This window comes from Thunnus maccoyii, chromosome 9 (genome assembly GCF_910596095.1).
Source record: "Thunnus maccoyii chromosome 9, fThuMac1.1, whole genome shotgun sequence".
Lineage (NCBI taxonomy): Eukaryota > Metazoa > Chordata > Actinopteri > Scombriformes > Scombridae > Thunnus > Thunnus maccoyii.
Genome location: NC_056541.1, coordinates 2,877,650 through 2,894,369, shown reverse-complemented (window position 1 = coordinate 2,894,369; position 16,720 = coordinate 2,877,650). Strand labels below are relative to the sequence as shown.

At 40.7% G+C, this 16,720-nt stretch overlaps 2 long non-coding RNA genes across 2 annotated transcripts; one reads left to right on the top strand and one right to left on the bottom strand.

Annotated features, from left to right (window-relative positions):
- Positions 1–5,181: 5,181 nt before the first annotated feature.
- LOC121903433 lies at positions 5,182–7,453 on the bottom strand. Its single transcript, XR_006098046.1, has 2 exons — positions 7,350–7,453; positions 5,182–5,576 (listed from the first exon to the last, which is right to left on the bottom strand). It is a non-coding gene; the product is annotated as an uncharacterized LOC121903433 (long non-coding RNA).
- Positions 7,454–9,736: 2,283 nt separating this feature from the next.
- Positions 9,737–16,503, top strand: LOC121903430. Its single transcript, XR_006098043.1, has 3 exons — positions 9,737–11,767; positions 12,732–12,962; positions 16,463–16,503. It is a non-coding gene; the product is annotated as an uncharacterized LOC121903430 (long non-coding RNA).
- The last annotated feature ends 217 nt before the right edge of the window (positions 16,504–16,720 follow it).

Sequence of the window (16,720 nt, the reverse complement as noted above, 5' to 3'; positions counted from 1 at the left end):
ACTGTCTGAACCCGGCGAACCAGCAGAGAGCCGGAGAGAGACGCAGGGCAGAGAGGGTTTAGGAGGACGAAAGAGAGAGAAATAGAAAGCGATAGAGAGACGCGGGGAGACAGAGAGAGAAAGTGGTGGTAGGTTTTTAAATGGTCCGGAGGGATGCGTGTCGAGGAGGAGGAGGAGGAGGAGGAGGAGGAGGAGGAAAGAGGGGAGGCTCCCACAGCGACTGCTAGTTGTTATATTGGGGATCTGTTAGTGGATCAATGAAAAAAGAAAGAAAGAAAGAGAAAGAGGGAGGGAGAGAGGCTGTGTGGAAGGATGACAGGCCTCATTACCACCAAACCTCAGACAGTGATGCCTCTGTGTGTGTGTGTGTGTGTGTGTGTGTGTGTGTGTGTGTGGAGCATGAGTGTGTGTGCACACTCTTACATGTATACTGTGTGTATTCCCACGCCAGCAAAAGCCTATTTACATGCATGAGTGTGTGTGTTTGCAAGATCCTTTCTCTCTGTGTGTGTGTGTGTGTGTGTGTGTGTGTGTGTGTGTGTGTGTGTGAGCTCCCTATGGGCTTCTGTAAGAGAAGCAGAGGATGATGGGACAGAGTTGTTTAAAGGTCAGCAGCAAACACATCATCAGAGAGAGAGAGAGAGCTGCCCTGAGAACTAACAGCTAACCTGCACACAACCCCAAACTCAGCTAACCACGATACAACCACTACACAACCACTACACAACCGTAGTACCAGATTCAGGCTGATATTAAAGGATAACTGTGGGTTTATTATAGTTTCAGTCTTACATTCGTAGTTTTATCCAGCAATTCCATCAGTGATCATATATTGTACTCATGAAGTTAAAGGTGACATATTCTGCACATTTTCAGGCGTATATTTATATTCTGAAATATCTTTGCATGATTTACAGTTAAAAACTCCTTATTTATCTTCTACTAGTCCTTTATGCAGCCCCTCAGTTCAGCCTCTGTCTGAAACAGGCCGTTTTAGCTCCTGTCTCTTTAAGGCCCCACCTCCTGATGAGCCCACTCTGTTCTGATTGGTCAGCTTCAGGAAGCTTCCTCTGGCTCCGGTAGCAGGATTTCACTTCTTTTTCTCCTTCTTTACATCAAATATCAACCTTTCAAATACATTTGTACGTGTTGGAGCCGAAATCTGACCCGAAATATGAGAATGGACAACGTGAACAACACTTGGAAAAACCTTAAAAACACCCTTAGCAACAACATTAGCAACCAAGGTCACAGAACGGATGGCCCTTTATGGGCATGTGTGATGAGCCGACGTCAGCTCGTCAACAAGGTAGAAATAAAATGTTGCAAATGAAGCATCCAGAGCAGGTTCATGCCCTGACTTTTGACTTGCAGGCAACATTTCTGCATACGTTCACCTCATAACAGGATATAATTAACAGAAAAGCAGAATATGTCCCCTTCAATACCTGAGAACTGGAAACATGGTGACATCACTAAAAAGAAGTCTGATGGTCCAAAAACTAGACATAATGTGAAAATAAATCATGAAAAAACGTTGGTAATGAACGTTAAACAAGACTAAGAGTATACAGCTATGCTAGTGCCTGGTTAGGCATAGCTGTGCTGAGAGCTAAATGCTGACATCAGCATGCTAATATGCTCACAAGGACAATGCTAACATGTTAGTGTTAAAAGAGTCCTCCACAGATTTAGCATTGCACTCCTATAAAACTATCAAGCTCATAATGGTCAGTTTCAGCCCAAACCAATGCTGACTAAAGTGACATCACTTCAATTTATCAGATTTCACACAGCTACCTGCAGGTTTTTTTTCACATATACAGTAGCACTCCAACACTACAAGCTTTAATGTTTCAAATCCGAGTTCCTGTTTAAGCAGGTATGTTTGCCAAATTCACAACTTAGTTTATCTTTAGTTTATTTGCTAGCATTTGTAAATTGGCACCAGTGGTGGAAGACTCATAAAAGTAGAAGTAAATGTAGAAATACTGTTGTCTAAAAATACTACATTACAAGTAAAAGTTCTGAATTAAAAATGTTACTTAAGTAAAAATACATAAGTATTATCACCAAAATGTATTTAAAGAATCAAAAGTAAAAGTACTCATCATGCAGACTGTTTTATGTATTAGCCTATATATGCATTATTATATTATGTTATATTGTTTATTTTTATCACTAACAAATACATGTAAAAGCATTTTAATCTCATAGTTTATCAATGTGGAGCCAATTTTTAGATACTTGGGGTAGATTATTTTATGTAAAATCTTCATCTGAAAAGTAACTAAAGCTGTCAAATAAATGTAGTGGAGTAGAAAGTACAATATTTCCCTCTGAACTGTAGTGGAGTGGAAGTATAAAGTAGCATCACATGGAAATACTCAAGTGAAGTACAAATACCTTAAATTTGTACTTAAGGACAGTACCTGAGTAAATGTTCTTAATTACTTTCCACCACTGATTGGCACTAAAAACAAAATACAGCTGAGGCTGATGGGAATGTTTTGCAGGTATTTGGTTAAAAACCAACGTTTTGAATAAATTTAAATTTTAATGTGATGGTGGCACTAGAAGAAAAGTCAGAGAAACACCAAAGTTATTACAATTCATCCCAGGCGGAACATGAATTTGTGAACCAAATTTCATGCCAATCCATCCAGTAATTGTTGAAACATTTCACTCAAAATAACAAATCTCACTATCATGGGAGCGCTAGAGAAGGTCAGAGGATCACCAAGGTTAGTAGGATTCTTCGTCTGGTAACCATGAATGTGGTGGACCAACTGACTGCCATCAAAACAGCCACCACTAGCATGGCTTTCATTCATGCTATACATGCACAACTATGACCCAAAGTGTCTTTCCAAGCTTCAAGTCTACTTTCTTTCTTTTGCATTACTCCAGTGATAGTGTGTTAGACTATGAGTGCTGCCAAAATGTTGGGTTACCACACAGCAGGACTGTGCCTAAACTGTCCCAGTGGGAGGACTGAAGCTGCTGCTGCTGATGTGCTTCTTTCAACATGCTGTTAGTTCACGCTATCTGTGCCTGGAAGGTTAGAAATCATTTCGAAAACTTTGGAAAATGGTCTGCAGTAAAACAATCTACTGTAGTTTGAACTCAGACCTCTCGGCCTTTTGAAGTTGTAATCCAACACTGTTCCTTTTTCTAAAAAGCAGCTTTATAACTTTTACAGAACACATAATTTGTTAGAGCTGTCTTCCCTCCAAGACACAAGGCTTCATGAGCTTTAGTCAGCCTGCAAGTCTGTCAGGTATAAATGCTGACTATTAAAATGATGACACTGATGAACAATTAATTTAACAGTTTTGAAAGCTGGTGATACATTTTTTTAAATAACCATGTTGACTCTGTCACTTTTCCCCTGAGGTTTGTGAAGCAGGTGAAGCAGCAGGTGCTGTGGTTTGCCTTCTGATAATGTTCACTATTGAGGAAATACAGATGCAAAAAGAGTTGCAGAAAGTAAAGAGCACAGTTGTTAAAACCAGTCAAGTATGAGCACAAAGTTTCTGAACAACATTGAGCATATTTGGCCCCATTTAAACTTCAGACATTTGTTTAAAATGTCTCTAATCTGGATAAAATCCAGATGAGATTTAAGACACTCTTATTTACACATACAGCATATGTATCTCCGTTAGCCAGATTACATATCCGACTGCTTGGTTGTCCATGCTAATGCAAACCAGTCTGCATGGTGGTGGTAATGCATCTGAAGCTGCATAGTAACTGCCAAAATGCTAGAAGAATAATTTCTGTACTTTAGCAGTGAAGTCAGTGTTAGAGTCATGGTGTTAGCTAGTGTACAACTATCGATAAACTAACACAAAAACATGGACGCATTGTATTACTGAAATACAAGTTAGACAAAGGTTTTAACATCTTCATGGGGAAGACGGTGTGTGATGCCTGCTCTTCCTCAGCCTCTGCATCACAGGCAGATCTTCCACATTCCCCATTAGCGACTAATAGGGTTTTTATGTATAATTGGCTAAGTAGTCACTGCAATTCCTTGTTGCGCACGACCTGAGCGAGGAGTGCCTATAACCGTATATAGTTCCATCCCGGCCCGTGATAGCGAGTTGGTGCTTTTTTTTCCTCCCCATGTCCCTGTTTCTGTATGTTAATTGGGTGGGTGGTCCTTACATCAGTCTGAAGACAGATTGGTCAGCTGGGCGAACCAGATAGAAGAAACCGATTCCTATCAAATCTACATGACACAAGCCAACTATGCTAACCTTCTCTTACCTACATGCACAGACTGTATATAAAGATGGACGACACATCTCCACTTCCTACCGTTATGCAAAGTGAAACCAATATATTGCATTTGCAGCATGAATGTAAATTGTGTTTATGTGTGTTTAGTCTCATCTACAGCCCTGTGTATTACTGTAAAAATAGTTCACTTGGTTTAACCATTACTCTACACTCTTTCAGATTAATGCAGGTCAGTAACGCTGTAGACTTGGAAGGTTGGGGTTGCTTACAATGTGAATTTGAATGTATATGTGAGGTGGGGACGTGTGTATGTGCTGGACACTTGACACTTGCTGTTGATAACCAGTGATATAACTGAACAATACTTAAGACCCAGTCCAGCTTTACTTAAGGATATTTTAGAATATATTTACTCATGAGCAACTACCCTACCTACATGAAATATGTAATATTTAAACTTTGAAACATGTTGTGTTATACTTCTGTCCATCAACAGGCCCACAGCCTGCAGCGAGCTGCATCACAGTGAGTGATGACGACTACAGCAGCAACACGGGGCGTCTGAAGAGAGTGAAGCTTGATGCAGGAATGAAGCAGAAGCTGCAGGACATCCAGCAACCGTTCCTTAGATGAACATCATCCTCTCAGTCTGCCCAGCCAGGAGAGACAGCGTGATGGCGCCCCGCGTCGGTGTGTTCACGGGAGCATCAGCTTGTTCAGTTGTTTTCAGACAGAAGCATCCAGGTGTTGGGATGTGGCTGCTGGATATTAGTTTAGTCCATCACATGCTCCTTTTGTAAAATAAAGTTTTGTTCTATACAATTCTGATGTGGTGTTTTTTCCTTCATATCATACACTACTAGTGTTGAATGTGACAGATACAACTTATGAGTACGTTTTTAGGTAAACATGGTTGCAGAGAACCTGAACATTAATTATTTGCAACCGTTTATTGAAAATTATCTAATGCTGTCCATATCAACTAACAATGTAATAATAATCCATGATGACAAGTCAACTGGCCTTGTATTACATTAGCTTTAATGTTGTTACTGTACATTACATTCAAACTATTAGACATGTAATATGGAGTTAACTTTTCACATTAATACTGAGACAAAGAAGAGAGGAATCACAGCCAGGTCTGCTCGTGTGACAAGTATATTCATAAAATATAAATGTTTATAATTTCTGTGAATGTTCAAACTTTTGCTCATCTCTACATTTCTTTCAAAGACTGTGACAGAGTGGACATAAACAGTAGAGGGTCTGCTGTCCAGGCTGGAGGTGTCTCTATCTTCTGCACTGTACTGTGGCAGAAGCAGCTTCTGTAAATACAGTACAAGCACATGTGTAAATGAATTAACTTGAACTGAAACGCAGAAGGGACGAAGTTGGTCTCACAGCTGTCACATCCAAGCCAGGTCTAAAGTCCTCAATTTTGACTTAACTCAAAGTCTCAAATCTGACCTCCATTAGATTAGTTTTACTTGAATTAAAATCAAATCTGTCAATAACAAGCAGGAACTACCACGACTTGATTCTGAAGTCAATGTGGAAATACCTTAAAGTGCCACCGACGGCTGCTAGATGCTCCTATTGACGGCCATTCAAAAGTCCTGAACTTCTCTCTAGAAATACAAAGTCAATCATTGTTTTCAACGAGTCACTATGGTCTCAGTCTATAAATTCAGGCCCTCTAATAAGGGTGATGGTGGACATTTTGGAAATTATTGATCCGTTAATAAGATTTGAAGACTTATTGTAGCTTCGATGTCTGCCATGCAGGCGTTGATTGACAGCTGTGATTGACAGTTGGCTGTCCTCAGCTCCAGGACTCACACTGAGTTGGACTATTGTTGCAATATTTCACTAAGTTTAATGTTACTTGATTGTTACGTTAGCTAAAGTAGCTAATGTTAGCCCCAGTGTGCACCGCTCGGTGTTCCCAGTAAGCTAGCGTTAGCTTGGGTCTGAGGTAGCGGGGCGTGTTTCCAGAGCGTGAAAGGTAACACCCCTGCACGCCTTATTTGGAAGGTCTTGGCTCCAAACAGAAAAGATGACGCCAACCATTAGCTGCAACTCTGAGCTTTAAACCATCCTGCGTCCACCTTTATATACAGCCTGGGGTCAAGAAACAGTACTTCTATCAAAGTAAAATTTGCTTTCCAACAGTAATGCTGGGCAGCTCTCAGTGGTTCACAGTACAGAACATGTAACGTCTCTGAAAGATCATCCTCTCTTTGTCTCCTCTCCTCCACCACATTAACGACACTCCCATTATGTGTAGCTCCGCTCTCCTTACCACCATCACCATGTCGGCCATATTGACCTGACAGTAACGACGGAGAGTCTCGCCCTCCTCTACAGTGACAATTATCACTTTCTCCTTCTTTTCCTCCACCTCGTTCCTTCCTCCTCCTCCTCCTCTGACTGCAATTAGGGAGAAGAATAATCATATTGACAGGGCTGACAGGTCGGGGGCAGGAGAGCGGGAACATGAATAGTCACATGTGTCAAGAGGAAGAGCGGGGAGGAGGAGGGGCCGTCAGATATATCAGTGTGTCTTATTGTAGCTTTGATATTATGACAATGACACACAGTCAATTCAAATTCAGAATCACTGAGGCCACCAGGTCCAATAAATGCCCAGGAATTAGTCTGCTGACATTTCTACACGGACATATTGACATCTGTAGAACAGTACAGACTGAGAATAACGCTGCACTAAATTATATATCGACATACATGGAAAAGAACCTCGAGATGTTACTGTATTTATATCACAGCCATGGAGGACACAGCTCATTTTTGACTGGCTGCCAGGTATCTACTAAAGTTGTCTGACGTTTTTTAAAACAAGCTTGTTTGTGATCTTATGAAAAGTCAGATGAGAGTCAAGGTGTTTTTAGCCTAGCTTACCACAAAGACTAGAAGTAGGGGGAAACTGCTAGCTTAGCACCATCAAAAGAGAAAAAACACACCTTCCACCAACTCCAAAGATGTCTGATTTACATGTTTTATGGTGTTAAAACAGCAATGTATGAAAGACTGAAAGACACCTGCTCATCATTACCTCATCAATTCAACAGTATATCTACCTCAGCTCAACTTCTAGTCTTTCCAGATCATGTCGTCACCCATAGTGGTAGTTAGATACTTAGGTCAACTTTCCAGTGTGTCTCCATGTGCTTCCAGATCTCCTCGTGTGCCAGCCAGCTCGCTCCGTTCAACAGTCATCTAACCTGCCTGCCAAGACTCCTCTTCAGCCACGCTCACTACCCCGTTCTCTGTCTACCTGTTCACCGCTCTGCTTCCCTCCAAGCACCTGACTGCCTGCCCACTCTCCATCGCCATCTCAAGCTCCACTCGTGCCTGCTCAGCCACAGGTTCACTCGCTCCCCGCTGCTCCGCTCTGCTCAGCTTGCCTTCAGCCCCCCCAGTGCTCTCCTGCCTCTCCCGCCCACCACCTCACCTTCGTTCATATCGATAGATCCAAGTTTTTGCAATAAATCCTCTTAAACTTCTTCTCTGTCTCAGTGTGTTGCATATGGGTCCACTTGTTGCTGTATTCTTAACAATATGTCATTTTAGGGCAACTGACATTATGAACTATTGTGTAATTTTTGTGTCGTTTTTGGACACAGCCATTGTGAAATTAATTGCAATACATTTCCTTCATATCGTTTAATGATAAAGGCACCATGAGCAGTGTTGCTGTCAAAATGGAGAAGTGAAAACATAATGGGTTGGGACTGTAATAGCTAGCTAACAAATGTTATGTCATGCACACTAGCCAGTCAGCTTTATTTCTTAGAAAAGTGGCGTTGAGGATTCGTCCCTCATGCTGGCTGAAAAATGTTAGCTGTTGGGCTCTAACTGGGACAAAATTTCAGAAAGTACACACTTTCATTGCTCAATAGTTTTGACAGTGATCTTTTTGTTAGCTGAAATAAAAATTTGTTCACAATCAGATTGAATTGCCATTTAATTTCACTTCATTATTCAGTCTACCAATGTGTTGCACCATGTTAGCGGATTCAAATCCATCCAATCTGTCATCAGTTGACATGAAAGTCACAGCAGCAGGTACCAGGAGCAGTTCATTTTTATGTTTGTCGTGACGATCAAAGCAATACGCCATTTTAACCATTGATAAATCTGTGAGTCAACTTAAAACAACCTGTCCATTTTCCTGTTGCTGCTTTTCACGGATGTAGCTAGCTAGCTAATACTGAACACGGTGAACAAACTGAAGATGTGGGTAATGATGCAGAGGTCTCAAAAAGAACAAAACTGCTTATTTGACGTGTTTTAAATACTGTAGTGATGTAAGGTAGCAAAGCGTGTACGTATATTTATGGTAACAGGTTTTAGCTGTTTAAGTAGAAACTGTAGTAGAATTAATTTTAATAGAGATAGCAAAGGGCTGTAATATTCAGTCATAGCAGTAGTAGCCATAAGTAGCACTGTTAGTGGCCCTTTATTACGTCTACCATTAATGGTAAGAATACAGCAATTACAGGCATTTGACACACTGTTGATATTATTACATATATCTTAAGTTTTTTCCCCCCAGTATCAGTGAGTGGTAGGTTCTACTTTTTACACAGTTCTATATGAAATCTAAGCTTTTAGCTTTATTTATGACCTTCACAACTTTACCTTTATTTTGAATTTCATTCTGTGTTTCATTTGAATGTAAAGTTTCTGTTTTTTTCTAAATTATGTTAGCATAAATCAATAACTAGCAACATATTTTTTTTATCATCTGTTTTACATTTCATTACTTATTATGCAAAGGTTGTTTTTTTTAACATGTATTAAAAGAAGAAATGCAAACTAATGTTCCCTTTTTTTACTGTGAAATTCACTGTTAAACTGTTTTGTGCCTGTGTGCAGTCATGCAATACTCTTACTATTATTTTCTTAATTATAGTGTATCTTACATTTGGGTTAATTATGGTAAAACCTATTTCTTCTTGCTTAACAATGCACATTCATTTTCCAGTAGCCTTTGACCCATTTATATACAGTCTTACACTAATTTTCTACTCTTTCCTTCTTATATACACTTTTACATTACACCTAAATTCCTCTCTCTGTATGCGTTTCACCATTAACACCTAATTGTCCAGTAATTTTGCTCCCGTCCTGCATTAAAACCCTTTTTTCCCCCTATAATTCTTCTCTCACTGCACACATATTTAAAGCCATTTTCCTCCTTTGTTTCTGTCTTAACTACATGCATTCCTCCATTAAAAGCTAATTTTCCGACAGCATCGCTCCCATCTATATGCATTGCTGCTCTGAAGCCTAATTTTTCTACTTTCTCTGCGCCTCCTCTCCTCTCGGGCTCCATCAGTCGGGAGGAGCTGGCCGGGGAAATCGTTAGTGCTCCTTCTCTTTAAATTGGGGAGGTGGACGGCAGGTGAACATCGCATTGATCGCCCTCTCAAGGCCTCTTTCTCCCCCCCCCCCTCTCCTTCCCTCTCTCGCATCCCTCACCACCAATTGTCTGGCCTTTACTCCCCCCCCCCCTCCTCCTCCTTCCTCACATCAGCACCAATTGCCAGCCATTTTTCCACCGCTATCTCTTCCTTCTTCTTTTCTTCGAATGGTAGCGGAGGTCACAAATTTACAAGAGAGAGAGTGGAGGGGCGGGTTAGCGGAGGGGGTGTTGCTGTCTATCTGTCTAACAACCACCATCATGGGGCGGAAAACAGAAATATGGGGGGGTTAGAGGGGGCTGGGGCAGCAGGGGGTTATGGGACAGAAATGGTGGGTGGCGTGGGAGGGGGGTCGGAGTAAACATAGTGATGATTTCCCCTGAGTTTCGTTCCTCCGGACCGATGAGGAGGGAGAGAGACAGAGAGAGAAAAAGGGGGAGACAGAGAGAGAGAGAGAGAACAGCTGCTGTCTTGTCACCGCCGGCAACCGTAACTGCGGTGACACCTCCTCCTCCTCCTCCTCCTCACAACAAGAGAGAAAAGAGAGAGGGATGCTGCGAGAAAATCGAAATGCTGACACACACACACACACACACATACACCAAACACCCTCGGCGGGCCTCTCGGACACCTCTCATCGTCCAATTAGAGTCCTCACTGAGAGCCGAGGAGAGGAGAGGAATTCCTGCCTCAGACATTAAAATTGTTTCACTGTTGAAACTGTTGTTTGTTTGTCTAAGTAGTGGTTGGTTTTTGTTCAGATTTTGGACTTCGTAAGATTTGAGTTTGTGACTACGGCTGTAGAGTAAAAACTACAGCATCTGTAGTTTCAGCAAATACCAGAAACGTTGCATGTCTACGTTCAAGTGGCAGTGCTTAGACTCTTGTCTAATGAGAAGATAGGGTGACGTTATATTCAGTAAGTCAGGTCGGTGGTGCTTATTCTCCTATTGAACGCAGTAAGACACAAAAAGAAGAAGGTGGCGCAATGTGATGATGCAAATAGTAGAGCGACAGTCAAAGCTGAAGCATCCTGGTGATGGAGAGAATGATGGAGAGAACAGCTAACATCACAGCCTCTTGCTTTTGGAAGCGTTTTGATAACAGCCCTACATACCGTAGACTGTAAACATGTATTGAATGCTGCTCAGAGATGAAGAAGAGAGCTTATGGAGCTTTGAGTCACATGCTTCTTGTACGTCATCATTTATTGGCTAAATCTGTTTCCATTGTGCATTTTGCTTTTGCATCAACTTTTCTACCTCATTCAAGTGTAAAAACTTTCTATGCAATTTTTACGACTTTTCTTTTTTCGAATTTCCAGGATTTCCGCTCACGTTTTTTTATGTGCAAATTGAAATAGCGCAAATAAAAGGATGGAATGGAAACCAACGTATAGAGAGCCGAAGTGAAACTGGAACTACCAGGTTCTGTTCCAGAAGAAGGAAAACCTCCAGTGACGTGTGAAACTATGTTAATAAGTAAAAATCCAGCCTTGGAACAGAAGCTTTCTCAACAGTGTGTTGTGTGGTTTCCTTCATATGTTTAGATAAGGGTGGGAGTTTTCTGAAAAACCATCTAATGGTTGGTTGTCTGTTCAATATTTATGTGCTTTAATGGCCTTCAACGAACATCGTTTCCCATAAGCACTAGACGTTTGTTTACGGCTCGACAGAGGAGACAAATCCAGGAGCAAGTGGAGGGTCGCCGTGAGTTCAGACACGTCTGTAATGACAGCAGGACAGAGAGGAGCGAACACTGTGAGTGACTACAGCTCAAGTCTCAAGAAGCATGAGAATGTATATAAATGCCTGACCAGTGCCGCCGCTACGTACATGTGCATCACGCGCTGTGCGTAGGGCATCAAACAGCACCTCCGTAAAGCTGGAAATATATCCACAGATTCAAACTTTCCAGATCAATAACTCATAAGTGAAACACAAACAATGCCTCTTTCCTACCGTAGTAAAGCAGACACCTAAACGAGCCGTCCTCCAAGCACCACAAGGTAATTATGCTTAGGGCAACCAAAAGGCCAGCAGCAGCCCTGAGCCTGACCAAAGCTTGAGGTGAGCGTATTTAAATTGCTCCCTGAACGTAAAAACCCAGGGCTTCAACCTGCTCTGAATGCTTCGTCTGCAAAGTTACCTCTACTTCCTCCTCATCCGTAGCCTTTGTTGCTAAGTTAAGGTTGTTGCTAACGTTTTTTTTTTTTAAGGTTTTTCCATGTGTTGTTTATTCTCATAATTCAGATCTGATTCAGCTCCAACATTTACGGATGAATTTGAGAAGTCGATTTGTAGTAAAGAAGGAGAAAAAGTAGTGAAATCTTACTACTATAGTTTGTTTAACGAAGCTGACCAATCAGAACAGAGTGGTCTCATCAGGAGGCGGGGCCTTAAAGAGACAGCAGCTAAAACGGCCTGTTTCAGACAGAGGCTGAACTGAGGGGCTGCATAAAGGACCAGTAGAAGATAAATAAGGAGTTTTTTGAACTTTAAATCATGTAAAGATATTCCAGTAGAGCCCCAGAATATAAATATACACCTGGAACTGTGCAGAATATGTCCCCTTTAAAGTACAGCCACAAAGCATCTAAACCAGCTGCAAATTTGAATTCAATATGCTGTAAAACAACTCTGAATTGAGCCAGAACAGGACATCACATATCTTCTGTACATAAGGAGTAATAATACATAGAAGAAGTAGATCTTAAATGGTAGAAGTCAGTATAATACTGGCAGCTGTGTTGTCACAATTGTAGTTGCATCAGTAGTAGAAAAAGAACAAGCAGTCATAGTAGTAATAGTAGTAGTGATCACAGTAGAAGTTAGTTTTACTGTTATTCTGTGCAGTAGTTTCAGCAGTAGTACTGTATCTGTAGTTATATTTGTAGCAACAGTAAGAATCATTTTTAGTTAACTCTCCATTTTCTTCTCTTTGCCCGACACTCTTTATTCTCTCTCTCCTCCTCATCTGTCCTTTTTCTCTCTCTCCTCTCTCTGTCTCTCCTCTCCCTCTGAAACTAATTAGCAGTGAAGTCCAGAACAGAAGGAGGAGCGAGGGAGGGAGACATGAAGAACGAGAGGAGGGCTGAGAAACCAGAGGAGGAGAAAAAAAAGATACTAAAAGTAGAAAAAAAAAAAAAGATCCATATTAGATGGTTTAACCCTGTGAGCTGTAAACATCCACAGCAGAGAGTAGAAACTATTTCTACTTGTTTTTCACTGCTGTTTTCTTCCTGACAACTGCGGCGCTAAAGAGGTGAACTTCACAACGTTTTAGCGTTTTAGACGTCACATGTTCATCCATCTCGTGATACAGATTCACTTTGATGTCTACAAATGTGTACGTGACCTTATTTGTTTTTGTTCTCTGGTGCACATGTGGTGGATGTGGACTACATTTACAATTATTGATGAAGGACCCCAGTCTTGTTGTGAGCTTTCTGGGTTATAAAGCGTCAGCAAAGAATCAATTTAAAAAAAAAACAGACAAAAAGGCAACTAATTAGCCAATTAACATAAAATAGATGTAGAGTAGTGAAGTGGGATGGACTGCTAGTTCAGGGTTATGAAAGTGAATTACCTCATTCTGTATCCCATTTCAAATATTACTGAACATAGAAACTCAGGACTGTCCTGGATAACATAACAATCCTGTAGGTTTATGTTCTGAGCACCAGTTTCAATTATTTCAACTTAATTTCTAAGAAATTAAATGGACAGGAGCATTGGAGTATACAGGAAGCTCCCACACACATATTAGGGGTGTGCCCGAATACAAATACATTATTCGGCAAAACACAAATAGTGTTTTTAGTGTTATTGTTTTTTTACGAATATTTGTTTCATACAAATATTTTTTAAATTATTTGCTTTTGGGAAGAAAAAAACAAAACATGTCAAATACCAGCAAGCAGGTCAGTTATAGTCGCTATCTCAACGTCTCTCCTCTGCTCTGCTGTGACGTCTATCAGCAGGTCTCAACGAGGGGAGTCACATCCACCTGCCACATGACGCACATTTCTTAATTTGGACACCACTTTAATTTTCATCTTTAATTTGCTAAAATTATAAGCGTAATAAAAAGAAAAACAGGATTTTTAAGCCTCTTTCCACTTTTATTCGAATACAAATACAAATACAAATACAAACACTGGGCTCTCCGCACATCCCTAACCAATACTTACTCTTTGACTCTCACCACCCTCTGGAGCATAAGCTAGGGGTTATGAGGACCCTGCACCACCAAGCTGATAAAGTGCCCAGGCCCAAGAGAAGGAGCACCAACACCTGAAGGATGCACTCAAAGCTTGTGGATACCCCAACCGGACCTTTGTGAAAACAGCCACAAGGTCCAGGGGGAACACCAACACTACAGGTGGTGAAGAAAAGAAGAAGAAATACAACAAAATCATCATTCCTTACATGTCTGGAGTAGGGATGTGCAGAGAGCTCAGTATTTGTATTTGTATCTGAATTTGTTGAGGCAGCAAATTTATTTGTATTTGTATTCGAATAAAAGTGGAAAGAGGCTTAAAAATCTTGTTTTTGTTTTTGTTTTTATTACGCTTTTAATTTTAGAAAATTGAAGTGTTACAATAAGTGTTCATGAAGTGTTCCCTTAGGAGCACTTCATTTGTGTCAGTTGCTCAGCTTTATCTTTTATTTATCTATTATTTAACACCCCCAACTCCGGGACTGATGTCCAAATTAGGAAATGTGCGTCATATAGCAGGTGGATGTGACTCCCCTCTTTGAGACCTGCTGATAGACGTCACAGCGGAGCAGAGGAGAGACGCTGAGATAGTGATGGAACTGACTTGCACGCTGGTATTTAACATGTTTTTTTTTCTTCCCGAAAACAAATAATTTTTGAAATATTTGTATGAAACAAATATTAGTTAAAAAAAAAAAAAACAGTGTTTGTGCTTTGCCGAATAATGTATTTGTATTCGGGCACACCCCTAGTCTGGAGTATCTGAGAACAAACAACGCATCCTTGTGTTTTTCAAACGCAGCAACACACTCAGACAGAAATTGGTTCAACCAAAAGGCCGCACACCCAAACACAAGAAAAACCATCTAGTAGTCCAACACGGTGAGGAATGCACAGACTAAATAAAAACTAAGAAAATAAACAACTATTAAACAAACACATGGCTCAACACAGGAGGGTTGACTCCTCAGGTGAAGACTCAGCAGTTTATGGACACCTTAAAGATAAGAGACACTCTTTGGAGGACAACATTATGTATATTTTAGACAGGAAGGACAGACGGTTTAAAAGAGGGGTGGAGTAAACCATCTACGTCAAAGTACTGAAACCATCTGTCCTTTCATCCTTTCCCAGGAGATTTAACAACCATTCACATTTGGCCTCATGTAACAACTCCAATGACACTTGGCCTCAGGTGACTCCAACGACTCTTAACGACCGTCATTACAACAGCCAGGAGCACTAACGAACCAAGTATCAATGACCTTGATAACGATCCCACAGAGGTTAAATGCCTGGGACTCCCCACCAGTCAGTTAGAGCTGAAGAAGCTCCTTAAATAAAAGGCAAAACATCTTCAAGTATCTACAACCAAGTCCAGTCGTCCTCGATTCAACTCTCCTTGGATAACTATGACCCGGATTACTGAGAATCCTCAGACTTCTGAGGAATCGAGTTTTTGGCAGAGCAGACAGCCAAAAATACTACAATACCCATGAGCTTCATCCCCCGCTGCTGTGAAGAAGAAGACAGTTAGAAGAAGTAATGAATTTAAAATGATTCATAGTTGCAGTTGTAGACAAAATGTGGCACCAAAGCTGCTGAATTCACTTTAAAGTGACCCAGAAATGAAAAGGCAACTGATTCACGCTGCAGATTGTAAAATCAGTTCTCTCAACACTGCAGTCCTTAACTTTCACCTACTGTTAGCTGCACATTCAACAGAGTTTTAATCTCAGATGTTTCTTGGGAGTTGTGGTTAACTTCAACCCTGAAGTTTTTATGTCCACAGGCTTGTACCTTTGACCTTTTATTAAAGAACCAGTTGCACTGGGACCAGGGACACTATTTCAGGCTCTTGTGGTTCTGGAAGTAAAAGTCTCATTCATTTTTCTCATAGAAAATGTTATGTGACTGACAGTTTGAGCTCTTCTACATCTTGGATTGACATGAAACTCTCTCTGGTTGAATCATCAGAACAAAAGATAAACAACTATGTTAGAAAATATCTGGTTCTTTGATAAAAAGGGGAAGGTACAAGACTGTAAATTGAAGTTAATTACAACTTCCAAGATACAATTTGACAGAAACATCCAATCATCAACATAGAAACTCAGGACTATCCTGGATAATATAACGATCCTACAGGTTTATATTATGACCACCAGTTTTAATGATTTCAACATTTCTGAGACATAACGTGAGTCAGAGGTGAGAATCAGAGCCGTAATGAATGTGAAACACTTTGATGTTGAAGTTGTAAACAAAACTCGGCGCCATAATGACCCAGAAATGAAAAGTGAACTGATTTAACTTGTAGATCGTAAAACCAGTTTCCTCAGTTGTACATTACAAGTCCAGTTAGCAGCATGACTCTAGAAAGATGTTTTATGTTTGACTGACTGAGTGTTTTATTTTGTAGGTGAATATGTGTTTCATGTGTAGCTTTTTTTTGTGACAGAATAAAACCAAGAGAAGCTTCGTTGTGTCTCCTCCTCTTCCTCCTCCTTGAAGCTTTTTTTTTTTGTTTTGTCTTTAAACAGCTGATCAGCCGCGCTGTGTGATGCTGCAGCCAATCGATGACATTATGCAAAACAAGAAAAAATATATAAAGAGGAATGTTGGCGAGGAGGAGGAGGAGGAGGAGGAGGAGGAGGAGGAGAGCAGGTGAGAGGAAATCGATGGACGGACTGCTTAAACTCTGACGCCTTTTCGTTTGTTGTGTTTGCAAGTCTAGTGTCAATAAACATGTAAATAAACCTCAAAACTCTCTCTGTTTCTTTCTCTTTTTCTCTGCCATG